Source organism: Ascaphus truei, chromosome 1 (genome assembly GCF_040206685.1).
Source record: "Ascaphus truei isolate aAscTru1 chromosome 1, aAscTru1.hap1, whole genome shotgun sequence".
Classification (NCBI taxonomy): domain Eukaryota; kingdom Metazoa; phylum Chordata; class Amphibia; order Anura; family Ascaphidae; genus Ascaphus; species Ascaphus truei.
In genome coordinates, this window is record NC_134483.1 from 343699101 (window position 1) to 343722662 (window position 23562).

Genomic DNA, 23562 nt, shown 5'->3' on the forward strand with positions numbered 1-23562 from the left:
AAGCGAGCCCCTGCTAAAGCCGCTCTCATTGCGACTGCAGGGGCTCACTGCCGAGCAGCAGCGTGCCTCAGCATTATGCGCTGACCATGCCCGAGGCCTAATTATCAAATTTCTCTTTTATTCTGAATCATATCATGCTGATTTACCCCCAAAACATCCAAATAAAACATATTCATTCATTTATAAAATATGTAGATATATAAAACTTATAAAAAGATTTTTGTTCTTTGGCCCGTGAAAATGTATAGAATCAACGATGTGTCCCTCGTACTTAAAAGTTTGGAGAACACTGCACACTGTATAGTGGAGAGTTTTTGTCACTTTTTTCCCCCTCGCCATAATTTCTATATTGTGTAAGTTTATTAAAGAATCAGGATGTTTGGGGATTTAGAACAGCACAGCACTTCTGTTTCCTGTGTTTATATCTTCAAAAACATTTTTTTTTTTTAACGGGATTGCAGGCTTCATTTATCACCACAAAAGCATGTTTGTAACAGGAGGTTCTGAGAAAGGTGTCAAAGGTATCGCCTTTCTGTATCACTTTACCTCAGGTGTTTGGAAAGTCATCAAACTAGATGCTGGTCAAAACAACTCTCCCCATACAAAGTATTTACCACAACCTATATTATCATATATTACTATAGCCTCTGGGCTTAAAAATAGTCAAGCTCAAGCTATCATTAGTTCATTATGTGGGCACTGCGTGGTCATGTTCATATTGATGCTCGCAGAAAAAGAAATGTACATACAATACAGTGCAGTGCAGTAAAAGAAAATATAGCATATATATATATATATATATATATATAACTGCTATTGAATGAAAAAACAAACGGCGTCTCTTTAAACTTTGCATGTTTCAATTACAGAGCTGTGAAAAAAGTAATCTTTTTCAGCTTTTTTTACTTAAAGAAAACAGCTACGGGTGATGTCAGAGCCCGCACTAAAAGCACGGAGAATCCTGGCAGAATGTAATGCAGCTGCAATCCAACATGATGCTGGAAATGGGGCTGTGAGAGCATAAAGGCTTTCCATATTCCCAGGGCGCACAACTGCTTGCGGCCTTGGCTTTGATCTCTTCAAAGGCTGCTGCCTCCTCCTAGATGGGGAGACTTGGCTGCCGGTTCGCTTGCATTGAAAAAAGGCAGAGGTCTCTATTCAGGCAGAAATCAATCACTGTGCAGGAACAATTATGTGTAATTCAACCATCATGGAAACAGGACGAGATTATGGGTTTGTTACCTGAGTGACTGCGTGGAGATGGGGAGCAGAGTCCTGCTGACACGCCACATTCTGATGACAATAATAGACACATGAGTGATGTGGCGGGCGGGGGGAGACACAATGACAAATGATGGTCGTGCTGTCCAGCAGAGCAGAAAATGAGGTTACAATTGGGAGATAATGCTTGCATATGTAACCGTATTTTAGCAAGCTGGGCAACCTAAGGGAACGGATACAATAGACCCCCTGACGTACACCAAACACAAAGTAAAAAGTGATTGCTGCGTGAGATATAACTGAATGTGTATGTGTTAACGTGTTTATGTATTCACGTGTGCACACACATACATTCAGACACACGTGTGTGTATATACGTATTTAGTTATTGCATTATTTCAACATTTTATCTTTATGAGCCCCTGCTGCCCTCAGATATACCACTGGTATTCTTTTATAAGATGTCACTAACTGAATGTTACAATGTGTATATTTTATGCATGTGATGTTACTTTGCTTTGGTTCTGAGTTGCATGTACAGTAGACTTCATCACAGCTGTGTCAGTATAGAATGCCCAGAGCTGACTGTTCCATTGTACATCTGTCTTTCTTGTTGCTGGATCGTTTCAATTAAAGCAACTGGGGGACGAATGAAGACGTAAATACATATATAATATATATAAATAACAATAATATATATAAATAACAATAATGATATACTGTTTGTGTGTATATATATATATATAGACACGCACACACGCACACACGCACACACGCACACACGCACACACGCACACACGCACACACGCACACACATATATACATATACACACACACATGTAAAGAAATACTGACCAATTGTAATGTTGAATTCTCAGCTTACAACCCACATTGCTACTTACTAAAACCTTGTTCAGGGCAACTTATTATATATCAACTATGCAAATGCATACAATAATTAAAATAACCATTTTATTCCGGGTAGGATATTTAATGTCCCGGTGAAATGAACATATTGCACTGTATGAAGTATACTATTCATTTTGAACTCTCATAGTTCGTTCGGTAAATCTCACATTTCAATGCCCCAAGAATACACATGTAGAGCTTACAGTACAACAACGATATGCACCATACGACACATTTACAGGCTCACTTATCATACTGTACTATTCAGGAGTAGACAACCTAAACGAACTATAGTAAGCAGTAACAGGCACTAAAAACACATTTCTTATTGAGCAAAGTAGCTCAATAGCCAACACAAAGGCCCTTCCCATGTCTGCCAGGGCCAGTTTGTCCAGTGGCTTCCCATGCTGCCATCCGAACCATACAAATAGCAAACAGGAAAATCCTTCCAGACAAGTGCACTAGCCAGTAGTAGAAAGAAAGCCAATTTGCTCCTTCATCCCTCAGGGGAAGGGCCAATTAGGAAAACAGGCTTAGAAGCTTAGACAATTGGCAGTGTCTAGTAATACTCAGTATAGCTTTGTTGCAGTATGTTTGTCTCCAGTAAATGGGAGCGCAGGCCAAAACATGAACTTCTTTTTAACGATGGTGGTCATTATTCTGTTTTTTTTTTTCCCATTCATTTTCTCCAGTGCTTTGCCTTTGCGGTAGGAACAGACAGTTTAGGTGCAATCATACATAGGTGGAGTGTATGCCTAAAGATTTGCTATAATCTGAGCTATTTATGATGGGAAACCCAGGGGAGACGAGTCCCAACACTTTCTTTTAAGTTCTGCCCTTTTTTTTCTGTATTGGAACTGGTCTGGAATACCAACTGGGAATGGTCAAATACGCTGTCTACAGTGTATCTTCCTGTAAAGAGCAATTATTCACTGTAGTTTTGATACCGATGATATTTTCTTTGCCGAAGGCTCCAGCATTTCTTTCCTTACAAAACCACCACTGGCTGCTATCATGAGCTAGATCTTGTAGAATAAAGGCTTAATGGGAAAGAGTAAAAATCACCATGCCAAAAAAAAAAGATAGAAGCTGGATTATAAAGTTGTATTGATGCTGAGTTTAGTACACAGGGCCACATTTACCTTTTATGCTGTTCAAGCTGAGGCATCAGAGGCGTGAGAGCTGCTTTGAGTTACAGATCTTCAAACAATATAAGTCAAAACAAAAAATCAATCCCTCTGGTCCCTGGGAGCAGTTATCTAGAGATAAAAGAGAAAAATAAAGTTATGCTAAAGCAGAGAGGGGAAAGGAACACAGAGCATGAGCAGGGTTGAAGTGGACCTTGTGTGAGCCAACATCAATGAAATTTTATCTCATCAAAAAAAAAGTTTTCGCCTTGCCAACTCTTTTCAGCAATGATCCAATCTGCTCCAGGGCTGCCCATAGCGTTTAGCTTCAGTAAAGTTCTATTTTTTATTTGACATTTATTAAATATAATCAGACAGGAATTGTGATGTGTACTACTAAAGGCGTGAAACTTTACTGAACACTGAGAGCGGGTACATTAGGCGAGTTTGTACAGTCCCTTGACATCAGAAAATGATATGTATTTTCAGAATGTTGAGTGAGATAAGTTTACATGAAGTTTACAGGAAGGTCAACAAAATCTCTCCCCCAACCGATCTGACATTAGTGAGGTATTATGAAGACAGGTGAAAAACCCTAAGATCTTCCAGGTACTGCGGTTGCCAGCCTCTCTTCTTCACATTGCTCCAACAAATTGTCAGATTTTATCCTCCCATCGTACTTTTCATTGTTTTGGTCTTTAATTCTCTCTTGTAGTCCAGTTGAGTATCAACTTTGTCCAATGAGGGTAATTTCTTCTTGCGATATGTCCAGCCCACTGCCATTTTAATTTCTTCACCCATGTGATGATGTCACAGACTTTTGTTTGGTCTCGAACCTATTCATTCCTTTTCCTGTCTCTTCGGTTAATACCCAGCATACATCTCTCCATACTTGTCTGAAGCTTCTGAATTATCAGGCAGAATATACTGGTCAAAAACTTTCTTCTTCAGGCGCAGTTGAAGGTTCCCTTGAAATATTGTCTTGTTTCTTCCAAATCTTCATTCTGCTACTGATTTCATTCAGAGGGATCCCATTCATTGCTATTTTCTGGCCCAGGTAGACATAGTCTTCGACTTCTAGTTCTATTCCATCTATTTCAATCTTTGCAGACGACACATTTGTTGAGCATCACGTTAGTCTTGTGGACATTCATAAAGAGGGCCACATTCTTACAGTATTTGCTTCGACGTGTTCTCAAATTTGTTGCTGGAGGTTTTCTGAATTTGTGGCAAAAATAACAATGTAATCTGCAAATGGTAGGTAACTTAAATATTCACCATTGATTTTGATTCCCAATCTAATGCCTTGAACAATTCTGCAAGTGTTGCTGTGAAAAGCTTTGGTGACTCCCTGCCGCCCTCCCTTGCTGATCCTTATCTTGCTTGTATCTTCATGTAGTCTAATGGTTGATGTTGCATTCTCATAAATATTCTTTATAATATCACTGTACATTTTATCAACACTCAGTCTTCTTAGTGCATCTAGGATCGCTGAGGTGTAAACAGAATCAAATGCTATAAATCCACAAAACTGGCCACACACACAGGGGGTAAAAATAAAAAGCTTTACCAGGAGGCAGACGTGGTGCATGTCAAAAGAGATAAGTAATAGTCAAGATAAGATCACAAGTGATCTATATTACCGCACTGTACTAAGGGCAAAAATAATGTTACTGTATCCAAATTGCACACAGGCCCGATGTTTTGGTCCGCAGAGGGACCTTCTTCAGTCGATCTCCAGGTGTGGTGTGGTGCGGTGTGGTGCGGCGGCATCTCTTGCATTCTCCGGCATCCTCCTGCATTTTTCCCCTCCAACTGCAGTGAAGATGGCTGCACGGCGTCAAATGACGCCATGTTGCCTTGGTAAACGGATGTGACGTGATGTCATGACGCCACACAGCGTCACTTTGCCATACAAAATGATCTAATATCAGGTAACCTTAGCAGTGTAGTTATAGTACATGTTCCTGTATTTATAGGGCCGCAGAACGTAACAGAGAATGCCACCTCTGTACAGCTTTGAAGAGTGGGTTCTGGTTGTGGCTGGGAACACTTAGATTGTCAGCTCTTCGGGGCAGGGACTCCTTTTCCTATTGTTTTGTCTGAAGCGCTTATTCCCATTGTGTTATAATATTATGTCACATGTATTGTAAAGTGCTACGTACCTGAATGGCACTTTATAAATAAAGGTATACATACATGTTGTACTCTTACATACATGCGCTGTATCTCTACCTTTCTCTCACTCTGTATCACTGCCACAAGGTCATGGCTGTAATATTAATGCTTTTAAAATGTGTAATATGGGACTTACTACACATTTCAAATAGAGAAGATTACAGCTGCAGAGACCGTCCATGTACAATGAAAAACATATCCATATCTATTCGCTTTTGTAAGTAGGGATGCCCATTCATTGACTAACATGGGTGCTTTTCTAAATGTAGGTTGTACGTGAGCTTTCAACACATTCCCTCATCAGCTTTCTAATCTATCAAGAATGAATTCACGTGACAATATATTGTGAATTTCCAAGTTTCAATCATGTAATCTGGATGTACTGAATATACCGGTTGTTGTACTCTAGCTGGTCTTATTTAGAAGAGGGTTCATGCGTTACTTGTCACGAGGCACCTTTGGCTAACTATATTGGTTCCCAATCACTCTACCAGTCTCCTTATGGTATAGCTCCTGCACTAGTAGCATTAGCTTCAGCTATGAGGGGATTATTAGTTTGACTTATAGTCGCTGCCGATTGCTTTGAAAAATGAATGATGCAGAGAGCACCTACAAAGCGAAGTATTTCATTATTACCAATGGTGTATGAGGAATGACTCCAAGCTGGGATCTTTAGGTGATCGATAACCATTTCACAGTGTTCGACAAACCTATACATTTGCACGCCCCGGGCGAGTGGATTTAACATCGTGGCGAGCTCCTATTGGCCCAAGCAGCACACGTGTGGTACTAGGTGGCGAGTAGATATTTTTGTTCAGCGATTACATTTTTTGGTGATTTGTCGACCACTGACCATTTACATGTACATATTTTGCAGAACAGCATTCTCTGACTCAAACTGTTTGATAGAAATTAGGATATTGTTAATACCTTACAGCATGGGTGCGCAAACTGGAGGATGCAACATTTTCTGGGGGGGTAGGGGTGCGCCACTTAAAGAGGCCCCGCGCTCTTCCCCAAAACATTTAAATTAAATGCCGGGGGAGCCCGCAAGGCCTCTGTATGTCACTTACCTTGTCTCCAGTGGCTTCTGGTGACTTGTCGCCATGGCAACGCTACGACAAATGAGGCTGCGGGGTCACATGATGTTGCGCTGCCATGGCAACGTGATATCAGAAAATGCCGGAGACAAGGTAAGGGGGGGGGGGAATGCGAGCATGGGGGAGAGCAGGTAGGGGGGCGCTGACACCCACCCACCCACCCCTGTATTTCAGTACCGACACCATACTTTTTAATCAACAACCTGCTACCTAATTCCATGTTCTCGCTCAACAGCAGAGCTAATTTTGTGTCTAAGTTTAGCATTGCAGACCCCTTTGGCACTGAATGTTTCAGCATTTCATAATTTAGTGGAATATCTTCATATTCCCGGAAGAGGGAAAAAAAAACCCGATTAATATAAAGACTTTATATATAACTATAGTGCGGTCACTGCTTAACAGAAGCTCTTTTTATGAGACATTCCACGGCCAACACTGTAACATGTTTCAAAATGAGGAATTGGAAGCTAAAACCAGGTGTCGCCTTTTCTCCAGGAGGGCAGAATAGGAATAGGGCCATCGCAGTTAATTTATTGGCTTATTTTCAGAGCAGTTTATACGGAGAAAACATGAAAGCTTTCAAGTCTCATGTGCCCTGGGCCTTGCAGGGCAGTGGCAAGAGGATGTTGTGGGATGGGAGAGATTTTTTTTTTCTTCATGTAACTAAATGTCACTCCTGGAGGAATGCCTGACCTTTCCCAGGCCTTTGATCATGCTGGCTCACAGTGAGATAATGAACAGGAGGGGGGAAAAAACTTTGGAAAAGCCTCATGTTTTCACACTGAGGGATTGTAGTCTTCAGCCGTCCTCCTTACTGATGTCATTTGTTTTAACTGTTTACTGAGGACCATTCTCAGTGCAATGAAGACATCTTACCAGTGCTGGTGATGAGGCCAGCTTCATTTAAATGGAAAGGGGACCAATATCTTCTCCAGGATCTGGAAGATGGCTTCCTAGCCTATGGAATAAGCGCCTGAAAGATTATCCGTACTATGTTACAAAGTCTTGCTGTAGACCATCACTAGAGAATTGAATATGAGTTTGATGTTCAGTTTTAGCACTAAAACATACCATAATCTTTTAGATACTTATTCAATAGGACATCCTCTAGGGCCAGAGAACGCTGCTCTGTCCTGCAAAATATGTACCTATAAATGTTTATCGATCACCTAAAGATTCCAGATTTGAAGTAATTCCTCAAACACCATTGGCAATAATGAAATACTTCTCTTTGTATATTCTCTCCGCATCATTTTTCAAGCATTCTGCAGCATCTAAAAATCAAACTGGTAATCACCTCGAAACTGAAGCTAATGCAGTAGCTCTAGTTAGCGGGGATAAAAGTTTTATATAATAAAAGATAACAGTTTGTTTCAAGATTTGTTGCAAAGTCAATTTTGTGGGCTAGAAACGTGTGTACTGTATGTATTTTATCTGCAATAAGAACATTGTAACATTGTTTAACACATTGAGAGAAGATGGTATATTTCCTATGTATACCCCAGTTTTATGTTTTTAAAACCTGTCTCTATGGTACTGGTTCACTTTTAAATGAGTCTACAGCTGGACAGAACATTAACCCCTTGCAACAAGTTTCGGAGCAGAGCAGTTCGTGGTTGTAGAAAGTTTATTTCCTTCCGCTTAATTTGTGTCATTGGGTCATTCATTCACATACATTCACATACATTCACATTCATTCATACACATACATATATCAGAGATAGAGTCAGTATAGTAAGGCAGCGGTGCGCAAACTGGGGGGGCGGGAGATTTGTCTGGGGGGGGCGTGGGCGGTCGCAGAGGTCCCGTGCTCTTTCCCCAGGCATTTAAATTAAATGCGTGGGGGGGGGAGGGGGTGGTCGCGTGAGGCCTCTGCAACTAACTTACCGGGATTCTGAAGAGCGGCAGGGACGCGTTGCCATGGCAACGTGACGTCAAATTACGGAGTGACATCACACGTCCATCTCCATGGCAACGGGATGACGTCACGTGACCCCGCTGCGTCATTTTATGCCGCCGAGCAAGGTGAGGGGGGGGGGGCGCGAGAGCAAGGGGTAGCAGGCAGGGGGGCGCAGCTGAAAAAGTTTGCGCTCCCCTGTAGTAAGGAACTCCTGAAAGTTCAAAACCAAAATGTCACGGATTAGTGAGGTAGTATAGATCCAAAGGTGATTCATTTAGTGGTCAGTGTTTTGGCCCCTCTTCCACCTTTGTCAAGATACCGGACAAATGCAACAAGAATCCAATTCAAAGCCCCACGGTGAAAAATGGCACGAAAAGGCAAGTGGCCCGTGGCTTCAGTTATTGGTGTAATAAAAACCAGTATAGAAATAGATGTCTAATGTGACAGAAAGATGTGCCAAATTGCACGTTTCGCCGCTTTGCGTGGCTGTCCATGCCTTCTTGAGCACAGGTAACTTGGGAAACAAATCTTCTTAACTTTTCCAATTTGAGCGCTACAGGGTTCTTGAGAATCCAAATTAAGCACTTTCTGCTGATTTACGTTATTTAGTAGTAGAAGTCTAAGGCCTGTCAATCGAACAGTCCCTCCTCCTTAAATACCCCTGCATGACATTTGGATCCCAATAGCAACCAGGGTGGAGCCCAGCATATACCAGTATTGTTAGTAAACCTTTAGGAGGGGGGTTACACTCTCCCCATAACATTGCATGGGTATACATTGACATTGGTAAACCACACATTCAATAGTACAATCACTTAGTGATTTACAATATGTAATAACATGAATTATAAGCTAAAGCAATAAAATTCAGGCCATTATTGAAAACCCTGCTCTCTGATTGGTTAAAATTCCGGGCAGTATCCACAGTAATGCCCTGAATTTTAGCATCTTGCAAAATGCAGTTTTCAATCTGTTTATTTCCAGCCAATCAGCTTTCAGAACAGCTGAGACAGGGCAGGGGATTGGTTTGAATTAAGTAAAAGCTCTGAGACATGGCAGGGGATTGGTCAAAAAGTATCAGCCACAGTTTGACTCCTCCCCCTCCCGAGCTGACTGAGATTTTCTGAGCAGATTCAGTTGAATTGGGGGGGGGGGAGATGGTGTCTGCAAAGAAGTAAGTGAGTTGTGTATAGTGGTGCAGTGTTGTGTGTGTGTGGTGGGGGTGGGGGGTGTAGAGGTACTGTGTTGTGCTATGTTGTGTGTAGAGCTGGGGGGGAGAGTGCAAAGTTTAGTAAGTGGTTGCATTTTTTATTGTGGCTGCAGTGTGTGTGTGTGTGTGTGTTGTGCTGTTGTATGTGTAGCAGCAGTTTGTGTGAGTGTAGAGCTGATGTGTGTGTTTGTGTGTGTGTATAGAGCTCCAGTGTGTGTGTGTGTGTGTCAGTTGCAGTGTTTTTGGGTGTAGCATGTGTGTGTAGCAGCAGAGTTTGTGTGTGTGTAGAGCTGTTATGTGTGTAGAGGTGCTGTGTAGTGAGTGTAGAGGAGGTGCTGTGTTGTGTGTCTAGAGCTCCAGTGTGTGTGTGTGTGTACACAGAGGGGGCGGCAGTGTGTGGATATAGATATCTGCAGTGTAAGAGTATATAGAGGTGGTTTCATATATTTACCATTTTATTTTAATAAAAAAATCTATTTAACTATACAAAAGTGACTATTATTTATGAAATAAGCCTACATTTAGCCTATAATAGTAATAATCCCATCAGAACAGGGCATTATTGGCCAGTAATGCCCTGTTCTGAGGGGATTATTACTTAAATATTGTCATACATAACATAATCAACTTGGAGCACTTGACCTTATCAAGGTAGCTGTGCTATATACACACTGAGCATATAGCAGGCGCTTATTTATTTTATTATCACATCCCATGTTTTGCTGGAAATCCATACATAATAGTAACAGTAGAACATAGTATGTCTCCGGTCCCAGAGGGGGCAGCATAAGGCACATTAAACTATATAGGAGCATAATCATTACTATAATGGCATGGGACCCAGATGGGGACTAGTGCATAAATGGATAATGGCAAACTGGTCACCAATAATGGTCTATATCGTGTTTTCTAACCATGCCACCTTTACTATCAGGTACCTCTATAGAGTAGACTCTTTTAGCTCCCTTCTCATCTATATACCCCACACGATCTTTATAAATGCTCCATCTGATGTGCCACATTTTTACTAACTTGTCTACCCTGTCTTGATTTTCTACAAGCTGAGCATGCCCATTCTGAGTAATCTGAGCTCTTGCTTTACCTTGTAACCACTGCTTCCTGAACATATCTACTATATCCATAGGATCCCCAGGCACATAGGAGTACTCATAACCTCAAGTTTCCTTGATCTTGGATCATTCAATCAGCCCGCCTCAACCAGGTGAGTTACGGCCCACCGGAGCACCGGGTAAAATCCAGACCAATGTCTTCAATTTCGTAAGCTCAGCCATAGCCATGTCCCATTGTACAATGTGACAAAAATATAAGCAATCATCAAGATCTTCAGTGTTTATTGCTCGAGCTTACCCCATCGGGCAGACACCATACGTGTCATACCAACTTTAGGGCACCAGCCGGCAGCAAATTTGTGCTGTCGTACTTCCTTGGCGAGAGTCATTTCAGACTCGGGGAGCCAGGTGAATAGTGCAATCTGGCTGCACGGCAGCCACCAGGTATCGACCCAAGGACGAAGAAGAGGGCATTCCATTGTTGGAATCACTGGAGGCCACAGAACCTCCTGTAGCAATGGAGCAAATCGCATCAGCTGGATCCACAGGTTCCGCCACTTATGACTGATCCAAGGCCAACTCCTGGACTCACGGGTTCAGGGTCGCAGATTCCGTCTGCCAACCCAGGTCGACTGGTATAAAGAGGAGGCGCATTGGATTCTGCAGGAAACTCAGGGACGGATCCGTTAGTCTCTCTCTGTTTCCCACTCAATCAGGCAGAATTTATCAGCGACTCCATCATTCGATGTACATGCTACCGCATGAAAGGCACTCCACACTCTTGGCAGTGCTTGACAGGGCTCATCTTGGACGTCGATATCTAAAACAAGCAGCTTGCAGGAACTCTGTGTTTCCTATGGTAGTAACAAAAACCCCACTGGGGATGTTAAAGTGCACTAGTTGTGGAACACTAATATAAGTTGCCATTTTACCTAATGCATAGTGGAATAGTCCAGCACTCACGATCACGAGAGTGAGTGGTAGGGTCTTATACATACTTTATTCTCTCTGTAATACTCAGATCCTCCCCTAACAAACCAGCAGGATCAGGGCATGGCTCACATTAATCTGTATCCCCAGACAGTGGCGGGAAAGTCCGGAGAGGAGGCTGTGGCCACATACTTCACACCACTAGGCAACGGGTTTCGCATATTGTTGCCACTATACACTCTGTTTGGGAAACTCCATCCATCTTGCCTTGGCGGAAACACTATCCCTATAAACTGAGCAGGAACGCTTCTCTCTTGACTTGTGCAAAATGTTTCTAGTAGTGAGGGATTTGGCTCACCATGATTTTGCTGTACAAGGGCTCATAGCTCTAAGTGAACTCAGCTTTGATCAACAGTCTCTTATGTCCCGTGTACATTCACAATTTCCTCAAAGACGCCATTTTGGCTGAGTGCGGACCACCACCATTTTGAGTATATCACTCCGTGTTCAGAATTAATGCAATTTCAACTTTCGTGTATGGGGAAAGCTTTACAATACATAGTCCACATTAAACAAACTTTTTGCCCCGAAAGTTCAAAAATTGGCAAAACATAAACATTCGTACTTTCTCTCTCTCTCTTGCTGCCAAGCTACATGTTGGGCGCCAAATGTAATCCTCCCTGCCCGACTTCCTAAGGAGGTTACATCGGTCTGGTGTTTATATGGCTACTCTGCATGGTTTACCTTGACTCAGGGTGCTGTCATTCGTGCGGTTGGGTGATGAGGTAGCAAGGTTGTGAAATAATGGGCGCCAGGAACTTTTATAGTACAACCATAATTTATTTGTGACCCCAACTCAGGGACCACTCAGACATATCTTGACAGAGTTTTATATCGCTGTACAGCGTTTTATACAAAGAGATACACAAATACTCCTCTTCCATCTGTACCCACTCTTAACACTTAGACAGAGGTACTCTGATTTAATTGCTTAGGTAGTTGTGGAACAAAGTCCCCTTTGTCTATTTGGAACCCTTTAGTGATCTGACTATTCCAGGCCCCTACGGGAAACTCTAATAGGTCTCATTGTGCTTGACCCAATACCTTGCTGTCTGTATTTGGGAACTGCCACTTCCACAAAGCCTGATGAGGAACTTTAGTGCTGATCCACAGATAAAGCTGATCAGCAGGAACCAGGGTGCCCTCTTTTCTTAAGACCCTCTATGGTGTGCCGTATTCCTTTTACTGAAACTGTACAGGGCTCATTACTGTTTTTATGGGCTCCTTCTCCCCTACAATCGATCCTAAATGCTGCTGCCAGAATCACTCGACTCTTTCCTAAATCTGTCTCAGTGTCTCCCCTCCTGAAATCCCTCTCCTGGCTTCCGATCAAATCCCGTATCACACACTCAATTCTCCTCCTCACTCTTAAAGCTTTAAACTCTTCTGCTCCTCCTTACATCTCAGCCCTAATTTCTCACTATACACCATCCCGACTCTTGCGTTCTGCTCAAGGATGTCTTCTCTCTACCCATTTTGTATCCAAAGCCCTCTCCTGCCTTAAACCTTTCTCACTGACTTCCCCACACCTCTGGAATACCCTTCCCCTCAATATCAAGTGGCACTCTATCGACCTTTAATACTCACCTTAAAACACACCTGCTTAATGAAGCATATGAGTAGCTCCATAACTGATAATTTACTCCTCATACATAAAGCTTGGCCCCATGCAGACACACTTACCAGAACGCCCTCCTACTGTCTCTGTACGTTCTTCCTACCTACCAATTAGATTGTAAGCTTTTCGGAGCAGGGACTCCTTTTCCTAAATGTTACTTTTATGTCTGAAGAACTTCTTCCTATTATGTGTTATTTGTATTATGTGTTATTTATATGATTGTCACATGAATGACTACTGTAAAGCGCTATGTACATTAATGGCGCTATATAAATAAAGACATACATACATACAGGGGTACTGGCCCAATCATAAACAGGGGTGCCTGGTCTATGCAATCACCTTATAAACATACCCATCAACACTCCCCAAGGCTCTGCTCCTCTGGACCTCCGGGAACCTGACCTTCCAGAACAGTCCCTCTTCCATAAATACCCCTATGTGACACATGAATCCCCATTGCAACCGGGGGGGGGGGGGGGGGGGGGGGGAGGGAGACAGAGTATACTAGTATTGTTAGTAACTCTTTAGGAGGGGGATTACACTTATGTTTATTGCCTTTATCTATGACCATGAGAAGTACCACTATATAGTTCAATTTACTTCGCCATTTCTTTATAGTAACAATTCAGCTGTTATACTTGTTGTAGATATTGTGAGATGTGAATATGCTCCTGTTGCATATAAATCCATGATGATAAGGTAAACAGTGATTGTGCCTTCAAAAAGTGTACCCACCACAGCATCTCCCCTTCTCACCTTACTGACGTGCAATAGAAAGTGAGGATGATAATGTATATTCTGTTACTAGAACATTGTGATGCTTCTGGGTAGAATGAGACTGCTCAACGTGAGTGGTCATAGGAGATTTTCAGGCATTGCTATATGATTACAGAGCAAAGCATCTTTGGGCTGTGAGATGGCAGAACCTTTAAGCCCAGTCATAAAGTCATATACTTTTTTTCCCCTTCTTTATTTCTGCACCCTTTGTATCACTATGTGAGACGTTATTATATTCATTTCTTGCACTACAGTAGAGGCAACGCTTATTCTAACATTTGCTTTAAACTTGCCGGGTTACATTCAGGGTATGTGCTGGGCATGTTCTGGGCTAGTTTGAGGCACGTTTAAAGCATTTCTGCATTGACTAACGACCCATAGGATTAACACAGCAGGGATCCCTGGCAGTCCAATTCAGTTTGAATGGGACTGCCAGGGACCCCCGCTATTAATCTGATAGGCCATTAATCAATGCAGAAATGCTGGGGCTAGTTTAAGGAAAGTTTAAGGCATGTATTCAGAATGTACCTGGGTGTACCTGGGTCTTTTGGGGAATTGCCACTGTTTTTTGTTAGAATAAGCGTTGCCTCTACTGTATGTTGTGTTCATGCCGTCGTCTTTCATTCTCTTATCAGCCCTAATAATAATAAAAATAACTGCAATATGATTGTACACTGATCTTAGTACATGTTTTTCTTTTTTGTTTTATTAAACTGCATTTGATTTTATGACCACTCCTACACTTTGAAGCAGCAGTCCAAGCTGCTATCATTGTTTGCAAACAAAACAAAAAAAGAGCAAACTCGGGTTCTTGGATAATGAGTAGTTTATTGCCTGTACAGCACAGAGTATGATCTTACGCACAAACGTCAATGAGACTCTCTGCCAGGGGAGGGCCCAAGCAGGCTTTTTATACATTTTAGATTCCTTTGTTTAAAATAGGTCACTAGGCAGAATATAATAACTAATCCCTATTCTTAAACCAATAATTTTACAGATTATTAAAACCGCTCTCTATAGGAATCAGGTACTTCTTGATACCAGGAATGTGGGCGTTACTACAGGCACAAATCTACTGTGAGCGAATCTCATTCATACCACACACACACACACATTCTTACACACAAAATAGACACTAAAGACATAACAGAACAGACAAAATGGAAACAGAACATCGCCATCAATTTGTCACGCTGTGCAGCCTGCAGACCAGGCCAGTCCCCTGTACTGAGGTGGGATGTTGAATATACACACCGACAGCAGAGGGAGCGGGATTTGGTTGTAGCATGGCCAGGCCTGGATTAAGATTTAGAATAGTCGTTGTACTTGCCGTGTTCAGGAGTATAGAGAGTTCCGTAGTAAAATCCGTTTCCGTGTCCAAGGGTCTGAGAGGTAAGAATCGTGATGGGTAAGCCGAAGTCGGGAGCCAGAGGGGTAAGTCAGACAAGCCGGTTCAAATCTGTAGGAATAAAGACAAACAGGAGCACGACACAGTTTCCAGGCTACACAGGAAGCAAGGAGCTATGCAGAGCAAGGAAGTGAAGTCAAAGCAGGATATTTAAAGCGACAGTGACCAATCCGGACGAGGGGCATGGTGGAGGCGTGTCGAGGAGCTGCTCGTGAGTGGCTGAGAGACCAGGAAATAGTAGAGCCCAGCTGAGAGTCTGTAACACCAGTGCCAGAATCCAAGATGGCGACGGCAGAGTTCAAGGTATGCACTGGGCGGCGGCATGGGTAGCGACGGGGGGCAGGGGCAGCAGCCGCTGCAGTACTGGTAGTGGGTAAGGAGGGGTCATGTTGCAAAGGACGTGGCCCCCGATTCCTTACACAATTCTTCTCCAGAGACCTCCCCAGTCCATTTCAGTAATATATCATCCATTTCAGTAATATATCATCCATTTCAGCAGTATTTTCACTTCAGCAATATTATTTCATCACTGCCATTTATTTTATTCCCCCCGCCCCCCTTTAATATGTGCATTAATATAATCCACACAATAAGTAATTAGCGAAGTTGCCGATTGATCCATTCTCCTGTGATCGATCTGCAAAGATTTGGGTCGGGGGTTTCACTATATCGCTGCAGAGGAGTATTCTGTAGTCAGTGTGACATTGTAAATGGTTGCTATAGAAACAAAACATGCTTGTTACATTGTAATACATTAAAAATGTAATTCAGAGTAGTTGTTTTTTTTTTTTAAATGCTACAAGTATTTTCTCATAGTACAGATCTGATTTATTAAAAACACACAGATGTAGGATATTGCTTGGTCTGCAGCTTTAAAGTCACCTTACGAGTTCACTACATTCATAGGGAGGTATTTACTAAAGTCTCCCGGCTGCAAAACTGGGACAAACTGTGCAAACGATTTGCACCAGGTGTATCAAAGGAAAAACAATGGGATTCCTTTACTTTGAAGAATACGGCTTTGTTTTTTTCACTGGGTTTGTGCTACTTTTGCAGCCGGTATACTGTAGTAAATAGACCTCGTAGTGTGGATGCAGCAGGTTAATCGTGGTTATGAATCAACAAAGGAGCACCAACATTTTCATTATAGAAGTTATGGCAAAATATTAACCATACAGAAAAACACTTTTAGAAAGATTAAAGCAGCAATTTCACCAAATTTCAATATTGATAAAAAAAAATACATATTCTGAACTAGGTAGCGAAACTGCGCTATTTTTGAGACACCTGTTTCCCTGAGATACCATTTCAGTTGCCAGTGTTTCGCCATGGACACGTATCAGGTCCCGGGGGAGATCTCCAGAGTTAAATAAATAACACAGTTGTAGTGGTGTTCCCCTGCCCCCCCCTCCCTGTTGTACCTCCGTTGAGGGTGCTGTAGTGATGAGCGGCAGACCCGCTGGCAATTCAGGAGGGTGGGGGCAGAGCAGGGAGCGCTCCGGTGCTTCTGAGGCTCCACGGCGGCCCGGACAGCATAGGGCGCCGCCATGCTTGATCGTTCCGCATGGGCAGTGCAGATGTGTGGCGGGGCGCCCCTGGTAGGTCGCGCATGCGCAGTGTAAGCGCGCGAACGGCTGGCCAATAGAGAGGAGGCTCTGAGGTGGGACTACAATTCCCATGAGCTTCAGCAGAGCCACATTACACCAGGGAACAAATAGGAGTGAAGGGATTGCTGGCAGGCAGGAAAGGGAAGCGTGGGGGAGAGACCACGCTAGCAGAGGGTGACGGAGGAGCAAGGGGAGAGGTCGTGTGTGAGCAGGGGGTCAGTGACCCACCTGTGTAGGCCAGATTTCCCCTCAGGCCCCAGTGCAGACCCTGAGTCACCACCAGTTTGTGGTACGGCAGGGAACCGCCCTAGAGGGAGACATCCTATTCCCTTACTGTAATAGCAGGCAGGGACACAGTGTTCTTCCTGAGCTGCTGTGAGTTCAGTGGTTTGGGCTCAAGCTGCTGGACATTACCAAACTCGTGAGAGACTACGCTGGATCGGCGGATCCTTTTTGAAGTCTGTTACCGGCTGCTGGAGTGGCCGGAAGGTATTTAATAAGTGCACCAACACCGGTACCTTCAGGCGCTGATCCCGCCTTGGGGGAGGGTTCTTTGGGGACACTGGGTTGAGTGACCAAGGGACTGAGTCTATACATTCGACACGGTGTGGGGTACAAGCGGTGGTGGGAAGTGACATTACTCGAACGAGGAGAGTGGCCAGGCCACTGGTGTATAACTACTGAGTATCAGCTATTCATGTACTGTGATATATGTATGTTATTCTTGATAGGTGTAAGCTAAAGTTTTGCAATCACTTAATAGTAAAAGGTTACAACGTTGTGGCTTGTTATCATTATTCTTACCTTGGGGAATCTTGCTTATTGGGGATCCTGGGTAAGTGGAGGCGCTGCCAAGAACATATTGTTACCCCAGGCTCCCAGTTAGCGGAGGCCCAGATCTCGCTGAGCCAGCAGGTACATAAAGCACTAGTAGTCTCTCTATATCAGCAGGAAAGAGGGCTACACACTTTTAACCCCCCCCCCCCCCCCATCCTGTTTGAATTATGCAAAAAAATGGTATAGTTCAAAAATAAGGTAGGCGTAATTTCTGTTTAAAAAGGATAAAATAGATATGATTTTATTTGTCCTAATCACTGTCTGATTTATGCGAAAATATAATTTCTAGCATTGGTTTGCCATCATGTCCTAACTCTGAAAGATTACAGCAATACTTTTTTACCCCCTTCTCATCTTTATTGTTTCTCCCATATTTTGTGGTGTCCCTGCATAAGGTATGAGTATATAACTGTCTTTACCCAGAATCCCTGGCTGCAGTGAAAGCACTGTTCTGTGTGATTATGGGATATGTACAAACATAAGAAATGCTTATCGCTCTCCATAATTACCTCTAATAACATAAAAACCCATGGGGCATAGGGAATAGGATATACATGAGCACAGAAAACTAGTCAGGATAAGAATCCTGGCTGGAGAAGAAACCCGCAATTGCACTCTATGGGGGCAACAATAGGTGGGACTTTAATATATTTGTACACATACCCTATACCTCCACGTTTGTTTTCCCTATTATATGCTAATAAACCTTTTTTGTTTTGTGTCATGTGGCACCTAAGTCTACTAGCTTGGGTTTATTTTTTGTCCCACCTATTGTTGCCCCCATAGAGTGCAATTGTGGGGTTCTTCTCTAGCCAGGATTCTTATCCTGACTAGTTTTCTGTGCTCATGATTATGGGATATGGTAAGTTTGGGGATCTCACACAGGCCTTGTAAGCTCAGAACCTACACCCACCACTCATCCCACCTTTTAAATGGCAGGTCTTGTCATGCACCTACGAATGACCAGACTGACCAGACTAACAGTTCTCCCTCCATTAGACAGGTTAGGAGAGGCTTTTTGCGGGTGCAGTAGTGTTAGGACTTGTAAAAGAGGGATACAGTGGCGCGGTTTGCACGCTTCAAATGCTTTGGTCAAAAGAGTTTAACTAAATGACCCTTACTTATGAAAAGAAAAACAGATAAGTATTTAACTATATAATTTGTCGTATTGGAGGTAGCACTGAGTTTTTTTTGTCTTTTGTTTGGGGCCCTGTCTGAGAACGTGAATGTGCTAAAACCTATAATTATCATTGCTCATAACTGAGCTGAGACTGAGTGCACCAGCATACCATTTCTATTGGCCAGTGCAGCTGGAAGGGCAAGCAGCCCACATCCAGAAAATTCAACCATCTTTGGAAAAGCACTGACTTCTGTATATTGCCCTAAAAATGTTTATGAAGTGCGTTTCTTTCTAAGGCCGCGCTTATAGTGCCAGCGACGCGACTTCGTCCGAAAACAAATGCATTGCCGTCGCCGCGTGTGCTTATCGTGCGCGCGACGGCAACAAAGCAACAAAGCGACGTCGCCGTCGCGAAAACTGGAAGCCGGCAAAATTTGATTTTTCAAGGGCTGTCGCATCACGTGACGGCCCTTGAACCAATCAAATTGCTGGAAACACGCAACGCCGCTGCCGCCTGTGAAATATAACTTTCGCCAGTGGCGACGGGTGACGTCACCCATCGTGTCGCCGTTGCCATCGACGGCACTATAGGCACGGCCTAAGGCTGCGGCCATCTGACGCTGACCGCATTGAACGCGCGGTGCTTGGTGAGGTTACTTCTCGCAATTTACATTTTGACGTCCTTGCTCACGCGGGCACACACGCCCACCCACGGTTGCCGCTTACATAAACAAAAAAAGTGACTTTGAACCACGCTCAGCTTGCCTGCAACGCCCCCCCCCCCCCCCCTGCACATGCTTGCGAAATAGCTAGGTGAGCTGGTGACGTCACCGCTCACCAAGCATGAGCGCGGTCAGCGCCAGTGGGGCCGCAGCCTCAATGATGCTTTCGAGGTGCAGTTTTAAATATTTCTGGGAACTTGTGAGATTACATAAGACAAAATGCTTGGCATTTATAGAAAACCAAGTAGATGTGTAGGTATAGAAGTCAACGCATAAATCAAGAATATTGGGAAGGAAAATACGTATTTTACGTTTTGCAGTCAGAACAAAAATTGCGTGTTTTAGATGGAGTGTCAAAGGTGAGGAGTCAAGGGCTCTTCCAAAGATGAAGAAACAATGTCCTACTGTGGTCAGTGAACAGGGCATTGATTCCCATATCCATGCAACCCATGAATTGAATCCCTTCTATTTCTTCTTCATCTAAAAAGTATGGTTGACCTCATACACCAGTTGAGCCCCAGTGGGGCAAGGTTACAAGTAGAGCTATTCATTTGTTTAGTAAAATGAGATTTACGATGTTTTTTAAATCCTGTGAGGTCACTCTGTTTCCTTTTCATCCACTTCCGCTCAATATAGCTCACACTCTCCATATATCTCTCCCTCTATAGCTCACACTCTCCATATATCTCTCCCTCTATAGCTCACACTCTCCATTTATCTCTCTCCCTCGTCCCACATAGTTCTCCCTCTGTGGCCCTGATTCAATATGATGAGAAATGGGACATTACACGGTTAATGATGCATTCACTTCCATTCATTTGAACACTGTACATTAACTCACTTTTCTCTATATTGAATAGGGATTGATTATCTTCACATCTCTCTCTACTCCTATTTAAATATGCCTCTCTATCATATTACATGTGAGCATTTGATATTATTTTTTACTGCAATCTCTATGCTAAAAGGAACGTTAGATCTTGGGAGGTCATATTTTTATTTTTTTACTTGTATTAAATCAGTTTGCTTTGCTCTGAAGTGCAGTGATTCAAAAGACATGGATTCTACCTTTCTATATATGATTACATGCGTAAACCGGTGGCTCCGAGTAAAGCCATTTCCATTGTAACCATAATTGAAATCTTGTTAAATTAAGGACAATATATAAGGTATCTACTACTTGCAGTTTACATTACATTGTGAGCAAACATTATTTGGACGTTACTGCAAAAGGCTTAGGATTTATTCTAAAGCCTTTTCCTCTTCTGTTTGTAAACCAGGACTGCATGTAGTTAAATACTTCCAATGAATAACAGTTTGAAAACTGAGTTTTTTCCCCCCACTTAGAACATAGCTTAAAGTCCAATGAGAAAAAAGGGATTAATTACGGAAGACATGGAAAGAGAACAAACACTTTGTTTTGAAGATTCGTTTTCCTTTGTCTCTCCTTAGCCAAAGAGCCTTTGCAAATAATCATGTTTGTAAATGTTATGCTATGTGTGTTCTGCACCAGGGACTTCATATCAGGGGTTATTGCCTTGCAAACTGAAGGAAGAGATAGGGGAAAACAGATGTGTTAATAAATCATGAAGTGTTTTCTACTTAGCTTTATACAGCACGTCAGATATCTGTCTGGAGACTGACGCTTGCAGCTATTTTGCCAAAGGACAAGGAGCTAGTTAGAGTAATTACTTCTGCTTATACATCAGAAACTTGTGTAGCTGACAGAAGGTCACAGGCCAGGTCATTCTGGATCATGTCAACTAAAGGGCTTTGAGGATTATTTCTTCTCGAATGACTACCGGCATTGATCGTGGGTACCAATATTGTCCATTCTTGGCTGCAATCAGCTGCTTGCGTGTGTACACAAGATAGGGATGCACTTATTTATTTCTCTAAAATAGATCATATGCTTAAATGATGCTTACAATTATTTGTAGGCACTAGTGAACTTTTTAAGGGAGCTGTTGATAGGATAGGTGTTGTCTAAAGGGGGTTCATTTGATGGCGATGTTCTTGAGGTAAGGCTGTTCATGACAATGGAGTGCCAGTGAGACGTTCATGGGGTTGTAAGGTAGTAAAAATCAAGATGATTGTATATAGGTTAATCATCTTCATGTGCAGCAGGATGGTGATATCCATAATGACGGTTTATAGGCGAAAATGAGACTTATTATAGGCTGCCTTGAATATATTTATGTTCAGGATGGTAATGTGTGACGATAGCTTATCACAGGTTGTAATTTACACCAAATACTGGGTTTGAACTGAAAGAGGCTTAGATATAATAAAGTATATGTATTCCTTTGGATAGGTGAACACACGAAATAATACAGTAACAGACAAGAAGTACACTTACTTTGGGGATGGGGGATGAGAAGTATGTTGCATAGCAATTCTCTCGCAATCAGGTAACAATTCAGATGATATCAGAAGACAAAGGAAAAAGGGTGGACAACAGTTTATAAACCTTTTGTACCCTATACTTTACATTAAGTACAGGTGATTGGTCTTCAATTACCTCTAGCCACTCATTAACGTGGGAACACATTTTGATACATGCCCCCCTGCTAGCTGGTACATGCGCAGTACAACTCTGTGGTCTCATTTCTGTAGCCCCTCATCTGCATCAGGAATGCCAGCTAGTCTACCAGATTGGATTCCTGGCAGGATATTCTTTGTTGTAAGGTGTTAAATGGGACACTTAAAGACTGCTCTGGTTTGAGTAATTTCCGCCCTCATGTAAACAGTGTAGGTGACAAAATCCTTTGAACAATACTTAAGTCCTAGACATTGGGTCGCCTCTCTGGCCATATGCTACCCTGGTATGCAAAGGAATTTCCTCTGGGTTTTAACCCTGCTTGGGACACAGTATGAAGGATAAAACACAAACATATTAAAATATCCGGTTCCGTTGGGTCCAGCAGGTCCAAACTTCCCAGTTCTCAATGCCGGAACTGGGACACCCTATGGTCCAATTTGCGACTTGCTACGACCTTCGAAACCGGAGTTACACAAATACACTTAAAACCGTTTCTCATTTTAATACAAAAAGCTCCGCTGTAAATTAAATCACGTTTTTTCACTAAATCCCCATTGAAAACAACGGGCTCCGCCGCCATAGACTTTCAATGGCAAACCGCCGCTGTTGGCGGCTATGGGAATCCGCCGCCATAGACTTTCAACGGGGCGACGCCGCCGTTGAAGTCAATGGGGGTTTTCCGCCATAGCCGGTCAATGGAGATTGGCCGCCATTGGAGTCTATGGGAAAAGTCCCGAACTTTCAAGGGGGTCCATACTCCGTCGGGTTTGTCCAAGAGGGTCAAGGATGGTTCTGCAGCGATGCCGGAGCAGTGACTAGAGATACCCCAAACCCTGATCCTCTGGACCCTCCGGAACCGGAGCTATGGATTCCCAAATTTCAGCTTTTCACACTTAGCCGTTTATTGGAGCTGTTTCTGCCGCCGCCATTGTAACCTATGGCGTGACCCGCTCTTCTCGGTTCGACCCTTATCGGGGGTCCAGGATACGGGGTTAGTATATATATATATATATACTAGCTAATATACCCGGCCTTGCCCGGGATGTAATGTTCTCACTCCCACACTTTCTCCACTCCCTTCCACTCTCTCCCCCCTCTTCACAGCTCTGCCTCACCCCCCTCCCCAGTTCACATCTCCGATTTCCCCCTCCCCCTTCAACACTTCGTTCCCCCCCCCGTTCACAGCTCCGTTCCCCCCGTGTGTTTGGTAGCTGAGCTGACTG

The 23562-nt window shown here is 43.1% G+C and overlaps 1 protein-coding gene and 1 long non-coding RNA gene across 3 annotated transcripts in view; one reads left to right on the forward strand and one right to left on the reverse strand.

Annotated features, from left to right (window-relative positions):
* LOC142499277 (uncharacterized) overlaps positions 1-1382 on the reverse strand; it is a 43805-nt gene extending 42423 nt beyond the window's left edge. The window contains exon 1 of the long non-coding RNA XR_012802643.1: positions 1243-1382. This is a non-coding gene — a long non-coding RNA (uncharacterized LOC142499277). The remainder of the gene's footprint in view (positions 1-1242) is intronic.
* The window catches only part of LEF1 (lymphoid enhancer binding factor 1), a 130167-nt gene that overhangs the window by 29818 nt on the left and 76787 nt on the right, over positions 1-23562 (forward strand). The gene's annotated exons all lie outside the window — the stretch shown is intronic.